Source organism: Pelodiscus sinensis, chromosome 2, assembly GCF_049634645.1.
Source record: "Pelodiscus sinensis isolate JC-2024 chromosome 2, ASM4963464v1, whole genome shotgun sequence".
Lineage (NCBI taxonomy): Eukaryota > Metazoa > Chordata > Testudines > Trionychidae > Pelodiscus > Pelodiscus sinensis.
Window position 1 is genome coordinate 17647548 of NC_134712.1, and position 18763 is coordinate 17666310.

Genomic DNA, 18763 nt, shown 5'->3' on the forward strand with positions numbered 1-18763 from the left:
CACTGCACGAGTGTTCTTGGTGCAAGTAAATTTACAGTATGGTGCTGTAAAACAGGGCTTCTTCTGGAAGAGCTCTTCCTCTCCCCACGAGGAATAAGCCCTCTTGCGCAAGAGCTCTTCCACAAGAGGGCAGTGTAGACAGGCAACATGAATTTCTTGTGCAAGAAGCCCCTATGGTTAAAATGGCCATCAGAGATTTCTTGCACAAGAGAGCATCCACATTGCCATGGATGCCCTTTGCGCAAAAGCACATCTCTTGTGCAAAAGCACATGGCAGTGTGGATGTGCTCTTGTGGAAGAGTTTTTGCACAAGAAGCTGCCAGTGTAGACGTAGACACTGTGTCTGTTATAGCTTTGCTCCCAGTTTCTGCAGTCAGCAGGATTACCTTTCCCCTTTCTTTCTTCTTCTGCTTTGTGTTCATAGCTACAGATGGAACCTCTGTAGTCTGGAACTCTTCGGTGTGGCAGCATCCATGGTCCGGTATGATTTTAGTTAGCTGGATGCTCATTTATCATGGATGTGGCCAACTTTCCCACAGTCCCATAAAGTTTGTCTGCAGGCACTGGTTCTGGCTCTCAGAGTTCTGTGCTGTTATTTAGCTCCAATTTATCTCTAAATGTCTTCTCAGAGGTGGTAAGCAGTGGAAGTAGCCATGGAGAACAATTATTAACTGTGCTTTTAACATCTGCCTTTAATATATTGGAAGACCTGTGTCAGATCTCTGCTCATGTCTTGTTTGCTCAAGAATACAGGTCTAGTTTTTGTGCCTTTCCTAATAGTCAGTTTTTCTAAAATTTTTATCATTTGTATTGTTCTCTGAACTGTTTCTAATTTGTCCTTATCTTGTTGTGTGCTGACAAAACTTAGGCTATGCCCCAGCTAAGGCTTCACAAATGCTGATTAGAATGGAACAGTGAACCTCCAATATCTTGTATATCACATTCCTGTTCATACAGGATGATAACCGCATAATTATATTAACCTTTTGTGCAGCTGCATCACAATGTTGGCTCCTATTCAGTTTGATCCACTACAACTCTGCCTCCTTTACAGCAGTTCTGTCTAGCAGTTATTTCCCATTTTGAAGTTGTGTATCTGATTTTTCTTTCCTAAGGGTAGTACTCTACTGAATTTTATCTTGTTGATTTCAGACCAATTCTCCAATTCATTGAGGCCATTTAAAGTCTAATCATATCCTCCAAAGTGCTTACAACCCCTCCCTAATGGGATCATCTGCACATTTTATAAGCACACTCTTCACTCTATCTAAGCCATTAATGAAAACATTGACTATTACCAGACCTCCTAGCTATATCACCATAGTCTCACAGCAAACTATTGATATTTATTTTCTGAGCCTGGTCTTTCAACTAGTTTTGCTCCCAAAAGCACATTCATCGAGGCCGTATTTCCCTAGTTTGCTTATGCGAGTGTGTCAGGGGACTGTGTCAAAAGCCTTACTAAAATCGAGCTATCCTGAGCAGGTGCCTTACCTTTGTTCCACATTGTCACCACACATCTTCCTCACCTACTGAACATGACAGGAAAGGGACTGGGTGTATATTTATCTGCTGGGCATAGTCAGGAGTTGGTTCAAAACAGTGATGTCATCCAAAAAGGCCCAACCAACAATCAGCGTTGGCACAATCTCTCCCCCATTCTTCCAGACATGTCTGGCAAGTGACTGGGGCAATTCAGAGTTAAGCAGATGTTAAAGAATCAGGGCACATGTAGCGCTTATTTCATTTTCAATGAAAAAATTATTTGAAATCCACTTTGGTGTTTGGCAGGAAGGGGTGGTCTTGTGGGGGAGGGGAGGCATGCTGGTGGTCCCTCTGCTGTTAGGAAGCTTCTGCCACCCCTACCCACTTCTTAGACCCTCTCTGTGAAGAACTGACTCATTAAGCCTTTATTCAGCTCCTAGTCCAGCTTTGTACATTTTGGCTGCTCTGAAGAATCTGTAGGTGCTTCTTTGTGCTGGGACTGGCCTGTGCTGAGAAGTGGTATTTTCCCTTTAACATCCTGCTTGTAGTGCTCCTGATCATCAAGCCATTAGACCACCTAATAGGAGTAGTAAAGCTGCTATATGGAACATTTATTTTTACTATACGATAAGACGCAATGTTAAAAACTGCAAAGTGCCGGCCGGATTTTCAGCAGTACATAATATGTCTTGCATTTTTACAGTAACCAGCAAGGCATAAACATGTCACAGAAATTGCCCAGGATGCAGAATTATTCCTCACTGAGCTATATAAAAAAAGTTGGATGCCGTTCTTTAAAACTGAACATACACAATTAACAGGAAAATATGTTACCGATAAAAAAGGAGAAAGATGGTTCATGATTACAGTTAGATGTGCTAGTTTAAAGTGGAGTGGGGTGGGGGTTCAGCAGCATTTAGCAGCAGAAAATGACAGTTCAGAGTATCAAAAGCACTTTTAAAGGAATTCGTGCTTTAGTGGTAACAATCACAGCAAGTTATCAAGTTCAAATGGAGAGACAGTTGCTTGCTGAAGCATATGGGAAGATTCTATGTGATAAGGATTCAGTAAAATCCTGGAAGGGCTTTATTTTTATTCATTTTTTTTTCAGAGAAATATTTATGAGAGTGAGGAGAAAGATTTCAGATTTTTTCCCATGCAAATTTAAGTGCTTATTTTCAGGTACGAGGCAAGTAATTTCGTCCATACAGGGAAGAACAACATAGAGGCAACTTGTATCTACTGACTCCCCTTTCTACGCTTTAACCATTAGACAATTCTTCCTCTGAAAGTATAATCTTTGTACTCCTGCACTCATCAGATGGCAATCTACGGTATTTCTGGTCCCATTATTGTAATATCTAAGCGCATCACAATCTGTAACATATTACTCCTCACAACTAGAGCTGGGTGAACAATGGATTGCGGGGTGTTGGCAATTGCAAATAGATGGGAAAATTATTTCAGGTTTAAAAAACTTCCATTTGACAAAATTAAGCCATGTTGCTATATTTGGACCATTTTTATGTGTTTTAATGATATTTAAATATAGTGGAAGGATATTTCAAACCAGAACATCAAAATGTTTAATTTTGAAATTGTCAGAATCAAATATTACAAATGTTTCAGAATGTTTAGGCTTTGTGGGGAAGATATCGCTTCTCCATCTCCCCGACTCCAAAACAAATAATTGGGTGAAATGAACAAGAATTCATGAAAGATTTTGAGCTCACTGAATCTGCATTTTTACCCCAAGAAGTCTGAAAAATATCACCCAATTGTATTGGCAGCAGCACCACATGAGATTAGGCAATGCTATTATCCCCCTTTTACATATGGGGAACCAAGGCATAGAGAGACTTGCCTGAGGACACACAGGAAGTCTGTCAGAGGAGGGAATGGAACCTGGATCATCCAGGATAGCAGCCTAACCATTGGACCAGTCTTCCTGTCACAGCTGATAGAAAGGCACCTGTTCTGAAAGCTGTTCCAGGTGGGCAAATACCTATGCTCGTGCAGATCGCCAGTGAACTCTAAGAATGAGGCCAAACATAATGAATTCAAGGCAAACATCCAGCATCACAAGTTCTATACAGGCAGTGCATTTCACAAAGTAAACGTCTCCAGTGCTTTGCAGCAATAAACAGTAAACATTTTATAACATTTTAATAAACAGCACATAATGCAATGATTTGCAAGAAGAAAATCATGAATGGAGGCATTGTCCTGGATAACCAGCACCAAGGAGACATGGGAGTAATTCACAGTAGGTTCCTTATTAAAATGTATATTGAACATGTTGATTTGGAGAAACATTCACTGGGAAAAAAATCTGGCTCAGAACTTGCTGCCAAAACACAGTAAGCCTACATGTCAGTGGCACATTGCTGATTTACAGTAGCTGAGAATCTGGCCCAAGTAACTTCACTTAGGGTGGATGGGTAATTTGAATATTTAGGTCCTGACTATCCCAAGTTGCACCAAAAGAGTTCAGAGGACAAAATTGCACTAAAATGTAGTCTGAAAATGGAGCCTGTTGCCAACCCAAAGAGCAAGAGACTTGCTTAGAAATAAGCCTGTAAATGCATTAGTTTGAACCAGCTCAAAGCAAGAGCCAGAGTGAAACTCAGGTTATGTCTAGACTACGGAGTTTTATTGGAAAAAGATATGCAAATTGCGCTCCTCAATTTGCATACTTTTTTCCGATAGTTTTGTCGGGAGAGGCTTTTCTGAAATTTGGCTTATGTACACTGGACCAAATTTTGGAAAAACCTCCTCTTTCAGAAGCCCTTCCTCCTTGTGAAAGGAGGAAGACATAGTTTCCAAAAGAGCGTGTCTGCTGTTCTGCAATAAATGTTGGAAGAGCAGACTTGTTCCTTGGATGTGGGGGAGTTTTTCCAAAATACCCCAGAAAAACTCTATAGTCTGGACAAAGCCTCAGTGTTAACTGCCCAGGAGAGGAAGCGTGTGGGCTGATAATGTGAAATCATGTCAGGGAGAGTGAAAAGGGGGGAAAAAACCTATCAAAGCCACAAAAGCTCTTACCCACTTACAATACGCAGAGAACACTTGATACCCATCTAGACAAAACTGGAAAAGATCACCCACACAGAGCTCTACATATGGCAGCAAACCCTCCAGGACTGGCCTGGAGTCCCCTGGAATTAAAGGATAATCTTTAATTTGAGATTATGTTATGTGATGAACTCTGTGGGAATACAGCCAACCAAAATTGGTGACCCTGGCATGGCTGCTGTCATATCAATGACTAAGGAAAGTTTTAGGACAACATATGGGCTACGTCTACACTGGCACCCTTTTCCGGAAATGCTTAAAACGGAACAGTTTTCCGTTATAAGTATTTCCGTTAAAAGCGCGTCTACATTGGCAGAATGCTTTTCCAGAAAAGCACTTTTTCCGGAAAAGCATCTGTGGCCAATGTAGACGCGCTTTTCCGGAAAAAAGCCCCAATCGTCATTTTTGCGATCGGGGCTTTTTTTTGCGGAAAAGACTACTGTGTTGTCTACACTGGCACTTTTCCGGAATAGTTTTTCCGGAAAAGGACTTTTGCCCGAACGGGAGCAGCATAGTTTTTCTGGAAAAACACTGACAATTTTACAGTAGATTGTCATTGCTTTTCCGGAAAAGCAAGCGGCCAGTGTAGACAGCTGGCAAGTTATTCCGGAAAAGCAGCTGCTTTTCCAGGATAAGTGGCCCAGTGTAGACACAGCCATGCAGGATACACTTCCCAATCTGCTTCTATGAAGTTGTGGTGATGATACGTATCAAAAATAGGAGCCGTACTATTAAAACAGTGTCATTAACATGCCTGTAATGTGAGTTGTCTCCCTTATTCTTTTAACTAGCAACAAATAAACTGAAGATGAGCTCTTGTAAGCATGAAAGCTCGTCTCTTTCACCCACAGATGTTGGTCCAATAAATGCTATTACCTTGTGATGGGGTTTTCTACTCACTGTTTGGATGCCCCTTGTGATTGTGGCTGAGAAATAGCTATGCCCAGTCTGATGTCCCTGTGCTCTCTCCCTTGTGCTGCCGCCCCTTTCACCTTCCAGGTGTGTTCCCTTTGTGAGTTGGGATGCTCTCCTCTTCATGACTTGGTGTTCCCTTTTCCTGGCTTGGGCTTCTGGCCAGGTCACTATGGCTACGTCTATACCGCAGCACTATTTTGGGATACTGGAGGTATCCCGAAATAGCTATCCCATGTATTAACAGCAAGCTGGTTATTTAAAAATAAAATGGGCCCACTATTCTGCCTCATTCCATGAGGAGGAAGGAACATTTCGGAATAGCAGATTATTTTGAAATTGACTCGAAATAAGCTACACAATTTGCATAGCTTAAATTGCATAGTTTATTTTGAGCTACGGGTACAGTGTAGACTTCACCCTGTGTGGTTTTCTCCTAGGGGGGATCAAAATCTCACAGTACAAACTGTCTCAGGCAATTTTCTTCTCCAGCACTTAATTTGAGATTATGTTATGTGATGAACTCTATGTGTCCAAACAAAACTATTTCCCCAGTGGCTGAGAGCCTGGGCTCACCCAATACTCAACTATCTGGTGAGGCCACATCTGGAGTATTGTGTCCAGTTCTGGACCCCCCACTATAGAAGGGATGTGGATGCACTGGATAGGGTCCAGCAGAGAGCGACCAAAATGATTAGGGGGCTGGAGCGCATGACCTATGAGGATAGACTGAGGGATTTGGGTTTTAGTCTGCAGAAGAGAAGAGTGAGGGGGGATTTGATAGCAGCATTCAACTTCCTGAAGGGAGGTTCCAAAGAGGATGGAGAGAGGCTGTTCTCAGTAGTGATGGATGGCAGAACAAGGAGTAATGGTCTCAAGTTACAGTGGGGGAGATCTAGGTTGGATATTAGGCAAAATTATTTCACTGGAATGGGTTACCTAGGGAGGTGGTGGAATCTCCATTTCTGGAGGTTTGTAAGTCTCAACTTGACAATGCCCTGGCTGGGATGACTTAGTTGGGATTGGTCCTGCTTTGGGCAGGGGGCTGGACTTGATGACCTCCTGAGAACTCTTCCAGCCCTATGATTCTATGAGCTAATCAGCAGCTCAACTATATAATATAGTCTGCCCCGTCCCAACTAGTCTGCCAGTTCCCTTATCCTAATCCATCTCTAGCAAGCTTCCTGAACCACCAGCTGTCCGAGGAAAACCTTTCTGCAGAGCCAAGATCTCAGAGCTTCTACTGCACCCCTGGGATTCTGCCTTTTCCCTCTCTAAGCTCTGAGGGTAACTGCAAGCTCCCACACGGAACCTGTTCTGGCCTCTGTTTGTCCTTGTATTAGCTCTGTCTACTTCTGCTCAGCTGGGCTCCATCCTCAATCAGGGATTGCTTATCAAGTCAAACTCTCCCTTTGGTGTGATTACTCTTCTCCTGTTAGATTATTTAACCCCTCCTGGGCCATGTTAACCTTGTCATGTGATCACCCCTTCACACACCTCGTCCACCTTGTAAACAGTAGTAGTGGTATTGTCATCTCACTTGGATGTGATTCTCTGGGTCATGGACTGGTTCCTGTCTTGCACCAGGGATAGCTCAGCTATGCACTGCCTTGTACAAGGACTGCTAGGTTACAGCCTTGCCCTGGTCAGTGACCATCTTGCCACATTTAGTCTGGTTCTCACCAGTGGCAAAGGCCTTGATTTTCAGTTTAGAACGTTGTAGCAATTGTGTCTTGCTTAATTTCTTTGCCAGAATCTGAGTGATTTGTCATCCTTTGTTTACGTCTTCCTCCCAGTGATGGCGTATGCATTCCTCTGAGATACAGTAGCTCTGGCAGTGATTTTCCAACTCTCAGATGTTTTGCTATCTGGTTTTTGGGAAGCCACATTCTGCTGTTCTGTTTGCTTGTGGGCACTCTAGGGCTAGGCAGAATCTTGAAATTCTCCATTTGCTCAGTGTTTACTTTGTTAGTTTCAGCTGGTGGGTTTGGGGAGATAATTTTTAGCTGTGTTTGTTTTTTAAATAAAAAAGAGATATCAGCCGTCACTAGAGTTAATGGATATCAGTTAAATGACAGGAATGCAACCCCCACCATATCATGCGACTGGTATTGGGGGGGAAATGAAAACCTCTCACTTATCAGCATTGATGTGTGTGTCACACCTTTATTCCAGGCCTCTTCTTCCACCACTAGGGTCACCAACTCTTCCGACTAGACAGCCCGGATGCCATTGCTGCAAATGGTCTCTAGACTGTCCAGTTGGGAGTGTTGGCAGCCCTAGCATACACCCTTCTATGTCCTTGGACCATTTCATATATGTGAGGAGAGCCTGAGATAGGGTCAATTACATGTTTTGTGCATTTCCTTTAGTCCCTTGTAACATGCCTCACCCTGTCTGCCACCCCATTTTTTCCTATGCTAGTGCCTTAGCCGGTAGTTACACAATGATGCCTGCATCAGCCCTCCTGCTCTTCTTTCAAATGTGCTGCATCTGCTCTCAAGTGTGCAATGGCCCTTCTAATCACAGTCTACCTGAGTCCTTATCCTCGCCCATACCAGATCTCTCAATCTCACTGGTGTGATGCAGCTAGCATTGGAATTCCTGGGCACTCCAAGGGTCTCTGACATCCCAACAGGCTGCAGGAGAAAACCTCTGTATATTTCAAGGACAACATATACTTGAAAATAATTTGTAGCAGTACTGGAAAAATCCAGTCACAACACAGTTCCACATTAAAGCACTAATTCTATCAATTAGCATTGCTGAAGCCCCAGCTGTCAGAAAACATTTGTTAATCATGTAGACAACTGAGTTTTCCCTTTAGTTATCTGGAAGCAAATTCTTATTAGTTACTACAGACATGGTTCCCCAGAGCTCTGCTTGATCCATATACCACCAACATAAGGAGATGTGGGGGATTTGTCCTATAGGCAGCAGGTGTAGGAGAAGACTGAGGTTATATATTGTATGGAAGAACTAATAGGTTTCAGGGCTTGGCTCACTTTCAGAACTGGAAAAAAAGCACCCTATTAACACACCCTGAGCATGTGCATGCAAAATTTTGGTCCAAATTTATCCCAGATGTAACTTCGTTGACGTCAATGGGGTTGGGCCAGAAATTAATTAGTCCCTTTAGTTTTAGTGAAATTGTGTTCCTGTTCTACTTAAATCTTTGCCGGTGTGCATTGATTCTCTTTATCAGGGTTAGGCTAAGGAAGCAAAGGCAGGTCTGTTGCTACAAGGTGTCTCTAAAATAGTCCATAGTAAATGGAAATATGTAGCTTCTTTGTGCCAGGAGCATCCCAGAGAAGAAATTGCTGTCACAATCACTCCGTCCTGTGTCCCCTTTTCTTCATGGAGATAGGAACTTTCTGCTGGCTTCTAAGATCTTCAGAATAATACCATGCTTGCTCAGGTCCACTGGCCACAGAGCATGCAAGCATCCAAAGCTCTGGGGTACATGGATAACAAGAGGAGCAGGAGTTATAACAGTGAGGATTAGAAAATAATCAACAGCGTTCCAAGCAAAATAAATCCTCATCCCTCAGTACATAATGACCATCTAATGGATGATAAGAAGAAATGTTCCCGGAGGCAAAAGCAGGGTTCCCTGGATCTTCCTCATGCTGTTAGTCAGAATACTCAACTTGATGGACCAGTAAGCAATTCCTATGCTTTCTTTACATCCAGTCCCTGCCCAAGCACAAGGAGGGAATAAGCAGTTGCACATCATCCACTTACTCCTATGCACACAGACCCAAGGGTCCAGGAGCCATTGAACTGGTATAAGAATGATGTTCTTACTAGCCTTGGGGTCTTGTTGCCAAGTCACAATCTAGCTTTTTCAGGGCTGATGGGGGAACACAGAGCCTAGCACAGAAATCTTTAGTATCAGTTTACTGCTGGGTCCTAAATAATTCACTGAATTTTCTGTCTTACTTGACTCTAGAAGAGCTAAAGAAAATAAAAGGCATGGAGAGCCATTCCCTGGTTTGCACTCTAGATTAAATCCTAGGGGGGGAAAACATTTTAAAATGGTAACAAGCAACATCAAACACTTTTGTTGTACAAGAGGTGAAACATTCTTCCAAATGACATGCTAAAAGAAGTGCACAATTGGCTACATTTGTGTACTGGGGGGGAAAAAAAGATTATTTTTGCCTTCAGCAGAGAAGGAAAACAAAGCGGCACTAAACAGATTTAATAAAATGGAGGGCTGAATTCACGAACGTGTTGAACTGCAAAATATGCTGCGCTCTATCAATGGCTTTTTGTCTTATACCATCTGGGTAGTGCTAATAGGGACCACATTCCTATACTGCATACCGGTCAACTCACTTGGAATGAAAAGTAAAGCTTGTTATTTTCCAGTGCAAAAGGTTAACACCGACACTTTACTTTATGGAATAGGAAATGACACAGTGAGTGCCACTAAGGCTATGTCCACACTGCAATCAGGACATATGACTGCAGCATATGTAGTCAGACCCAAGCCAGCTTTGGTCTAGCTAGAGCAAAGCTAGCTCGAGCAACAATAGCAGTGCAGCAATGGCAGCCTGAGGAGACCTACCCTGGTTACATATTCAAGCAGCCAATGCTCATCCTCCCAGGTTTTCATTGCTATTATTCATGGGGCTAGATGACAGCTAGCTCGTGTATGTCTACAGTGGTGCATGCTGCAGTGGTATTCAGCTCTATCTGTGCTTAGCATGGGAAATACCATGGTGCATTTGGCTACCGACAAATGAAAACACTGAGATTAATTTAGCCCACTGTGTGTTTGTCAAAAGACAGATTTGACATCTCCTTACACTGTTGAAGTGTTACACCCATTTGACTTCAATGGCAATACACTGGACAGTGCTAAATGGCTGTCTGGAGGAGGATGGCCCTAGCCCTGCCCTTTTTCCTGAGGCCACACCTCTTTTGGAGGCCTGGAAGCAGTCTCCCCAACCTTGTCTAGGGGCCCAGCAATTCTGTCAGCAGCCCTGAACTTAATCCTTCAGCCCTCATATAGATTGTGTCAATCACTTTCATTCTTCGCCTATTCCTATCTTTCTTCTCTACGGGGAGATATGCCTTTTCATGATCAAATCTTCTCATCTTTTTGGACATCGTCCGAGCGGTCATTCCAGTTCCCATGCATTCCACTCAGGGTGTGTCTAGACTACACCTCTCTGTCGACAGAGAGATATAGATTGTCTCTAAATTGCTCATTAAGCTGGGATTTAAGTATCCCGTGCTTCATTAGCATAAACATGGCCACTGCTTTTATTTCAAAACAGAGTTTTATTCGAAAAAAACCCGGCAGTCTAGACTCAGATCTGTCAAAAATAAACCCTTTTTATGAGGGTTTACAGGATCTGTCGAAAAAGGGTTTATTTTCGACAGATCAGTGTCTAGACTGCTGTTTTTCAAAAAAACTCTGTTTCGAAAAAAGCGGCGGCCATATTTATGCTAATGAAGCATGGGATATTTAAATCCTGGCTTCATTAGCAATTTTGATGTGCTTGATTTGCATCCCTCTTTCGACAGAGGGATGCAATCTAGACATAGCCTCAGCGACAGCCATAGTCCATTGATGGTCAGTGAGCTTATCTGACAGGCCCATCACATTTTACTGTACCTGCTTTCAGCAACAGTGTTCTACACGCCACTCCGCTGCCTTATCTCTTTATCAGGGTCTCAGACATGGATTGAAATCCCCAAATTCTTCTTTCCATTGCCCTTTCTGTGACAGACAGTAGTTGCTCCTCTGTCTTCTTCAGAGTCTGTGTGTTACAGCCATACAGCTTTGCCCACAGTACTCTTGAGCTGAAGAGACTGGTGTATGTTGTCTTGTTGATTTTCTTCCTCGGAGAATACGCTTGATAGAACTGATATGTCTACACTGTGGGGTTTTTTTGCGGACGAGGATATGCAAATGGAGTGCTTATTTGCATATTTTCTTCCAATTATTTTTGCAGAAGAGCTTTTGCTGATAAACAGCCCCATGTAGATGGGGCCATTTGTCAGAAAAAAACACACCTTTTTTTGCAAGATCACTTATTCCTTAAAAATCGAGGTTTATAGGATATGTAAAAAGTGACATGACTTTACTAAAAATTATGTTCTTAAGGTCTTGGAGTTAAGAGAAGACAGCAGGAGTTGACATAACTCAGGCTATATCTACTCAGCAGTGTTATTTCGGAATGACTGACATTATTCCAAAATAACAAACTCGGCGTCTACACTACAAGCAGTTATTTCAACTTAATGTTGAGTTGGAGGACCTCTTACTCCAACTCCTGTAACCTCCATTATATGAGGAATAAGGGAGGACCTGATAGTGCTCTTTCTCAGACTTCCTGCTGTGTAGACAATGCCAAAAGCCGAATAAGCTATTTTGACTTAAGCTATGCAAATGTCATAGCTCAAGTTGCATAGCTTATTTCAGCTTAGTCCTGCTGTGTAGACATGCTTTCAGGGATACTCCTTTCAGGCAGGAATGGCTGACCCCTAGCTCCTTGTCTGACCATGTCTGTATTGCGTATTATATGTCTGTAGACCTATTTATATACTATGTCTACACCCTCTAGAGTGCACTTTGCTGCTTCTTCCATACCTCTTGACTAGGACTTCTGCTAGCTTTACCATCCATGCCACACAAATGCATGGGCATATGCATTTATGTGTATGTGTTGGGGTTAGACCTAGGTGCACAGACCACCTCCTTCAAAGGCTATGGGTCCTGATTCTGACCGCAGGCTGGTTTTGCTAATGTAATGAACTCCACTTCTTCGATGGAATCATTCCCGATTTATATTAGTGCAAGATAAAAATCAGGCTCTTGTTCTATGACCTGTCACATCAGCCAGTTTTTATCCCAAGTACTATGGATACAGTGAATGCTTTAGAGGCGGGATTCTGGTCAGGTGAGAAATATTTCTGAAGGCACCAGACTGGAGAGAAGGAGCCAGCGAAGGAAAAATAAAATATAAGACCTTCTTTGACCAATAGCTTTAAACATAAGAATATTAGCCCATACTGAGTCAATAGTTCATGTAGCCCAGCATCCTGTCCTCTGACTATGACCACTGCCAGGTTCTTCAGAGGAAAGAAAGAGAACAAGGCATGAGTTGAGTGGTCCATCCCCTGTTGTCCAGTCTTAGCTTCTGGTAGGTGGACATTTTGGGACATCCAGAGCACGTGGCTGCATCCTTGATCATCCTGACTAATAGACACTGATAGACCCAGTCTCTATGGACTTATTTAATTCTTTTTTAAACTCTGTCATACTTTAGCCTTTGCAACATCCTATGGCAATAAGTTCTATAGGTTGTGCGCTGTGTGAAGAAGTACTTCCTTTCCTTTGTTTTAAACCTGCTGCCTACCAATTTCATTGGGTGACAGCCTCTGTGTTATGTGAAGAGGTGAATAACACTTCCTTAGTCACTTTCTCCACACCATTCATGCTATATAGACTTCCCTCTTTGTCATCTTTTCCACGTGAAACAGTCCAAGGCTTATTATTTATCCCTTTCCTAAATGTTTTTGGACTGCTGCTGCATGCTGAGCAGATGTTTTCAGGGAAATATCCATGATAACCCCAAGTTCTGTTTCTTGACCGGTAACAGCTAATTTAGACTCCATCATTTTGTATGTATGGTTAGGATTATGTTTTCCAATGTGCATTCCTTCGTATTTATCAATATTGAATTTCAGCTGCCATTTTGTCACCCAGACTTGAGAAATCCCTTTGCGACCCTGGACAGTTAACTTTGGACTTAACTTTGGTATTGGCTCTAAATTTTGCCTCCTCGCTGTGACTCCTTTTTCCAGATCATTTATGAATATGTTGAACAGCAGTGGCCCCCACATTGACCCTTTGGGGTCTCTGCTTACCCATAAACACTGGCTCAGGTTCACATCCTTGAAGGCAGCATAAGTAAAGTACCATGAAATGTAATAGCACCATCCTGTAGCAACACACACATGTTTGGAAAAAAGAAGATTAAGGGGGGACATGATAGCGGTTTTCAAATATCTAAAAGGGTGTCACAAGGAGGAAGGAGAAAATTTGTTCCTCTTGGTTTCTGAGGACAGGACAAGGAGTAATGGGCTTAAAGTGCAGCAGGGGAGGTTTAGATTGGACATTAGGAAAAAATTCCTAACTGTCAGGGTGGTCAAATATTGGAATAAATTGCCAAGGGAGGTGGTGGAATCTCCCTCTCTGGAGATATTTAAGAACAGGTTAGATAGACATCTGTCAGGGATGGTGTAGCCGGAGCGTGGTCCTGCCTTGAGGGCGGGGGGCTGGACTCGATGACCTCTTGAGGTCCCTTCCAGTCCTATTATTCTATGATTCTATGATTCTATGATTCTAGCTCCCAGCCAGAAATATGTGGGGTGATTAAAAAATCCTGTAAAAGGGATAACATTTTCCATTTAATGCTGTAAATTTACAGAGTAATTTCAACAGAAGTACATTACATTTCAATATCATTTCCAAGGTGAATTTCTTAGGAATCTAGGCATTTATTTTTAAACTTGGAGTACAACTCTGCAACGTAGGAGTAACACAGAGGACTGAAGGGAGATACGTTGCAGCTTTTTTTTTTTTTTTTTTTTGCATGTAAGAACAATTGTATAGTTTTATTGGTATATAACCGTACAACAAAGTAACAATGAAACCTTTCCTTTGCCTAGAGAGGCAGAGACAAATTCTGCTTTACACAGGTGGCATCCTTGCAGCAAAAAAAAAAAAAAAAACAAGAACACCTGCAATAGAGCTCCCCTCTCAGCTAGATGTCTGATGCCTTTTCCTGGAACATCCTTCTGTTTCAATTTCTTCTCCTTCCCTTTCTATGAAATCTAAAGTATGACTGTTCTCTCAACCACACTGAGAAACGAAGAATGTTGCAGAGGTTCACTTTGAAGGCATCCCATGCCGTGGATGCACAATGCCACAGAAGGATATGGACTTCAAGGTAGCCAGCTGGTTTATAGACCTCCCGCTGGTGGCCCATGTGTAGCCCTATAGTGTTCACAGACCTAGTGAGAAGAGGATCCTAGCAGGGTGCTTTGGATCTGTAAACGAGATGAGTCTTTAACCCATTAATGAGCAGTACATATCGAACATGTCTTTTCCTCAAAAGTTAGATGATTACCAGTGTTTCCTATAGGACAGAGCAGGGCAAAATACGGCCTGAGGGCCGGATCTGGCCCACCAAACCACCAGATTCGGCTGGTGGATACAGCGGGAAGCCTGAGGAAGACTCTCCCCCCACATGCTGCTCAGAAAAGCAACTGCCGTGCCGTTTGTGTTTCACAGCTTTGAGCCAGAGGGAGGGGCAGAGAGGCATCTCATGCTGCCCCCACCCCCAACACAATCCCATTGGCCAGAAACTGGTGTATAATTGCACAACAAACAATGAAACCTTTCCTTTGCCTAGAGGGCAGAGCCAAATTCTGCTTTACACAGGAGGCATCCTTGCAAAAAAATAAGCCACCTGCAGTAGAGCTCCCCCCTCAGCTATATGTCTGATGCCTTTTCCTGGAACATCCTTCTGTTTCTCTTTCTTCTCCTCCCCTTCCTATAAAATCTAAAGTATGACTGTGCTCTCTCAACCACACTGAGAGGTGAGAACATTGCAGGGGTTCACTCTGAAATGTCCCATGCCGTGGGCATTTTGTAGAACAGGAAGCACCTGAAGTACCCTCCCCTCAGGATCTTATTCACAGACACAGATGGCCCCTGCAGCCAGTGCAAGGGTGGAGCAGGCAGGGAGGTTGCCCGAGAAACTTGTGGGCTGCTGGGCAGGAGTTGCCCAGGTAAGTCTCACAACCAGAACCTGCATCTGACATCCCAGCTTCTCCCTCCCCCAGCCCTCTGCCCCCCACTTCTGCCCCCCTACCCCACGTCAGACAAACCCTCTGCCCTCCCCCCCCTGCATCTATACCCTCTCCCAGACTCTGTACCCCAGTCCACGGCCTCAGGTCACAACCCCCTCCTGCCTTAGGACATAACCCAAACTCTTGTACCACCCCACCACTCCGCATCCCCATTCACTGCCCCAGGTCACAACTGCCTCCTTCAGCCAAACTCCTTCCCAGACTCCACATACCTTCCTGCACCCCAATCCTTTACCCCAAGCTCCCTTCTGAACCCAACCTCCATCCCAGACACCCTGCACCTCCTCCATTAATATAATGCAGGGGTGGGCAAGATACGTCTCACTGGCTAGATCCGACCCACGGACCATCCTGCCACACAAGCAGCTGCTGTTTTAAGCACAGGGCTGCTCTGTATGGCTTTCTGCTCTGGAGGGAGGGGGAGCCTTTGTGTGCTCTCACTGCCCCCCACCCAATCCTCACCTGAAAACAACCAGCCAATAGGAGCTGAGAGATTGGCCTGAGGGACAGAGGCAGCGCAAGCCTTTCCTCTCTCCCGGAGCTAAGAGCCACATGGAGACAGTAGCGATGTAGGGCTGCAGCAGGCAGGGAGCCCAGCCTGCCTTGGGGGTGCTGCAGGGCTGCTGGCTGGGAGATGATTAGGTAAGTGCATCCCAGCCAAAGCCTACCTCTGGCACCCCTGCCCCTCCCGCACTCCAGCTCCCTCTTCCAGGTAACCATCCAAACCCTCTGCACTCCCCTCTCCAAGGTCACAACTCCCTCCCAGACCCTATACCCCCTCCTAACACCCTCCCGAGGCCAGAATCCTCTCCTGCACCCATACTGCCTCCCTGACGCTCCACACCAATCCTGTGATCCAGGTCACAACCCCCTCTTTCACCCAACTCCCTCTCAGACCTCACACCCTCTCCTACACCCGAGTCCCTTACCCTGTGTGCCCTTCTGCACCCATCTTAGACCCTTAAACCTCTATCTTAGACCCTGCACCTCTTGTACAGACAAGTGCCACCCTTGACCACTTTCCAAAATCTTGGAGTGGCCCTCCATCAAAAATTATTGCCTACCCTTGCTGTAGGATCTCTCTGTCCACAGTCCTACTTATCTCTCCCATAGACACACTCCCGCTCCCTGGGATGTCATCAACATACCACAGGTACATTGTGATGTGAATCAGCAGAAATAGGACCGCATTTCCATGAAGAACTCCATCCTCTGCATACAGGGAGGATTAAGAGACTAACTCAGAGCCCTGATGTGTGGCTCAAGTGAGATTTACACTTATGAGGAGCTGAGCACTTTGTCACAAGTGCTATCAGGAATATGTTATGATGCCAGCATAAAGTGACAGCTACTGATAGGAAACCATTGCCTCTGTGCTAAATCTGAGGTTCTCAAACAGGAGGGTGGGCTCCCTTGTGGGTGGCTGGGATGTATTCAGTGGGGGGAGGGATAACTCAGTGGTTTGCGCATTGGCCTGCTAAATCCAGGGTTGTGAGTTCAATCCTTGTGGAGGCCATTTAGGGTTTTGGGGCAAAAATTTGTCACAGATGGTACTTGGTCCTGCTGTCAATGCAGGGGACTGGACTCAATGACATTTTAAGGTCCCCTCAGTCCTAGGAGATAAGCAATCTCCATTAATTTATTTATAAGAGAGGCCTAAGGGCAGGAAAAGTGTATGGAGCATATTTTACCTGCAATAATGAATAACTAGCAACGCTGATTCCTGTAAATATATCAGGTCCTCAGACAGCTCTGTGCATTTGATTCTAAACGGCACTGTGTGTGTGGTAAAATTTCTGTTAAGCTTGCATAGCTTATATAATGTCATTCCCATACTTTTGCTACATGTTTTGCACATTTAATTGTAAGCATCAACCACAATCACAGTTTTGCTCTTAATACAGTGGATCGTTGGCTCATTCGGGCAGTTTATGGAACTCGTCTGCTTCAAAAAAAGGTGCACACCCATCACACTAGTAACATTTGTGTGATGGCAGTAAGTTGGATCTCACTTAAAATTAACATTGCTATATGCTTAAATGGCTTTATTTGAATCAATGTCTTAGTGTTCTTAATGAAAGTTGCATATTGATTTTGTTTTATCGGTATATGAACTTATGTGGCGGGAAGGGAGTCATAAACTACTACAGAGACAAAGAAGAGTGGTGAGATCAAATAAGTTTGAGAACCACTGCTCATATTGGTTACAAAGAATGAGAACCCACCTTGGGGAGAAGTTAAGTTGCAATAAAACACAAGGACTGGATTGTCTGCTCACCTGAGAGTTGTGAAAGAACTAAGGCCACATGTCCACTTACTGGAGGATTGACTCTCTGGCAATCAATTTTCCAGGGTTTGATTTAGCGGGTCTAGTAAAGATCTGCTAAATCAAACACTGAGGGCACCGGGACACCTGTCTTGAGGAGTAAAGGAAGTTGATGGGAGCATTTCTTCTGTCGACCTCCCACTGTGGAGACAGTGCCAAGCTCAGTTTAAGGTACGTCAATTTCAGCTGCATTATTTACATAACTGGAGTTGTGTACTTCAAGTTGATTTCCCCCCACAATGTAGACCTGGCCTGAAGCTTGACTTCTCTGAGCTTCCACCCTCCACTGTGTTATGGATCAGTAACAGCACTTACTACAGCTGAGGACTGTAGAGTGCTCACTCAGTGCTGTGCTGAACTCATCTTACCAGTTGTTTCAGTACCAGAAGAAACTGCTAACACATTTCAGAGTCGAGCTGGAAAGCGTGGAGGTGAATTTTATGTTATAGGGACAATGCAACATAGCTTTTGTAAGGCTGAATTATCCCTCTCACCAGTTAAAAGTTTTGCAAGGGCTAACAAAGGAGAAGGGATGGCTATGACCTGCAACAAGCTCTTGTACGGGAGCACCTGCAGGGAGAGGGCACAAGGAACTTATGAGGACACAATGGCTGCTCACTGCTAGCACTACCAAAGTACTTCCATAATAGAAACCTCCCCTTGCCTCTGACTCTCAGAGGACCTCTCTGGAGAGAAGGTACTGGGCATGCTCAGGAGGAGTGGGCAGGCCACAGTCAGATGTACATTGGTGCCTAATCAGTCCAGTGAAGTTTACAAGGAAGAGATAATGCAACCTGAGGCTGTATCATTTTTTCATGGATCTCCCTTCATGTCTGGATTCTAGCTTCAAGAGGCACTGTGGCTAGAGCAATGTGTTGGCAGCCTGTCTTCAACAAAACTGCCCTGCAAAGGAGTAGGGTCAGAGCTGCTGGGGACCAGAGTTACAACAGAGTCACATGGACTTCTGTGCACATCACTCTGAGCTCCTACCATTCCCTTTGGGATCCATGTAGGTCCTGAGACATCTGTGGAGTTTGGTGGTAGGCTCATCAAAACAGACTGGGAGTT

At 44.1% G+C, this 18763-nt stretch overlaps 1 long non-coding RNA gene across 1 annotated transcript in view; it reads left to right on the forward strand.

Moving 5' to 3' along the window:
• Nucleotides 1-18763, forward strand: part of LOC112545869 (uncharacterized) — a 289154-nt gene that overhangs the window by 204492 nt on the left and 65899 nt on the right. The window lies entirely within an intron of this gene.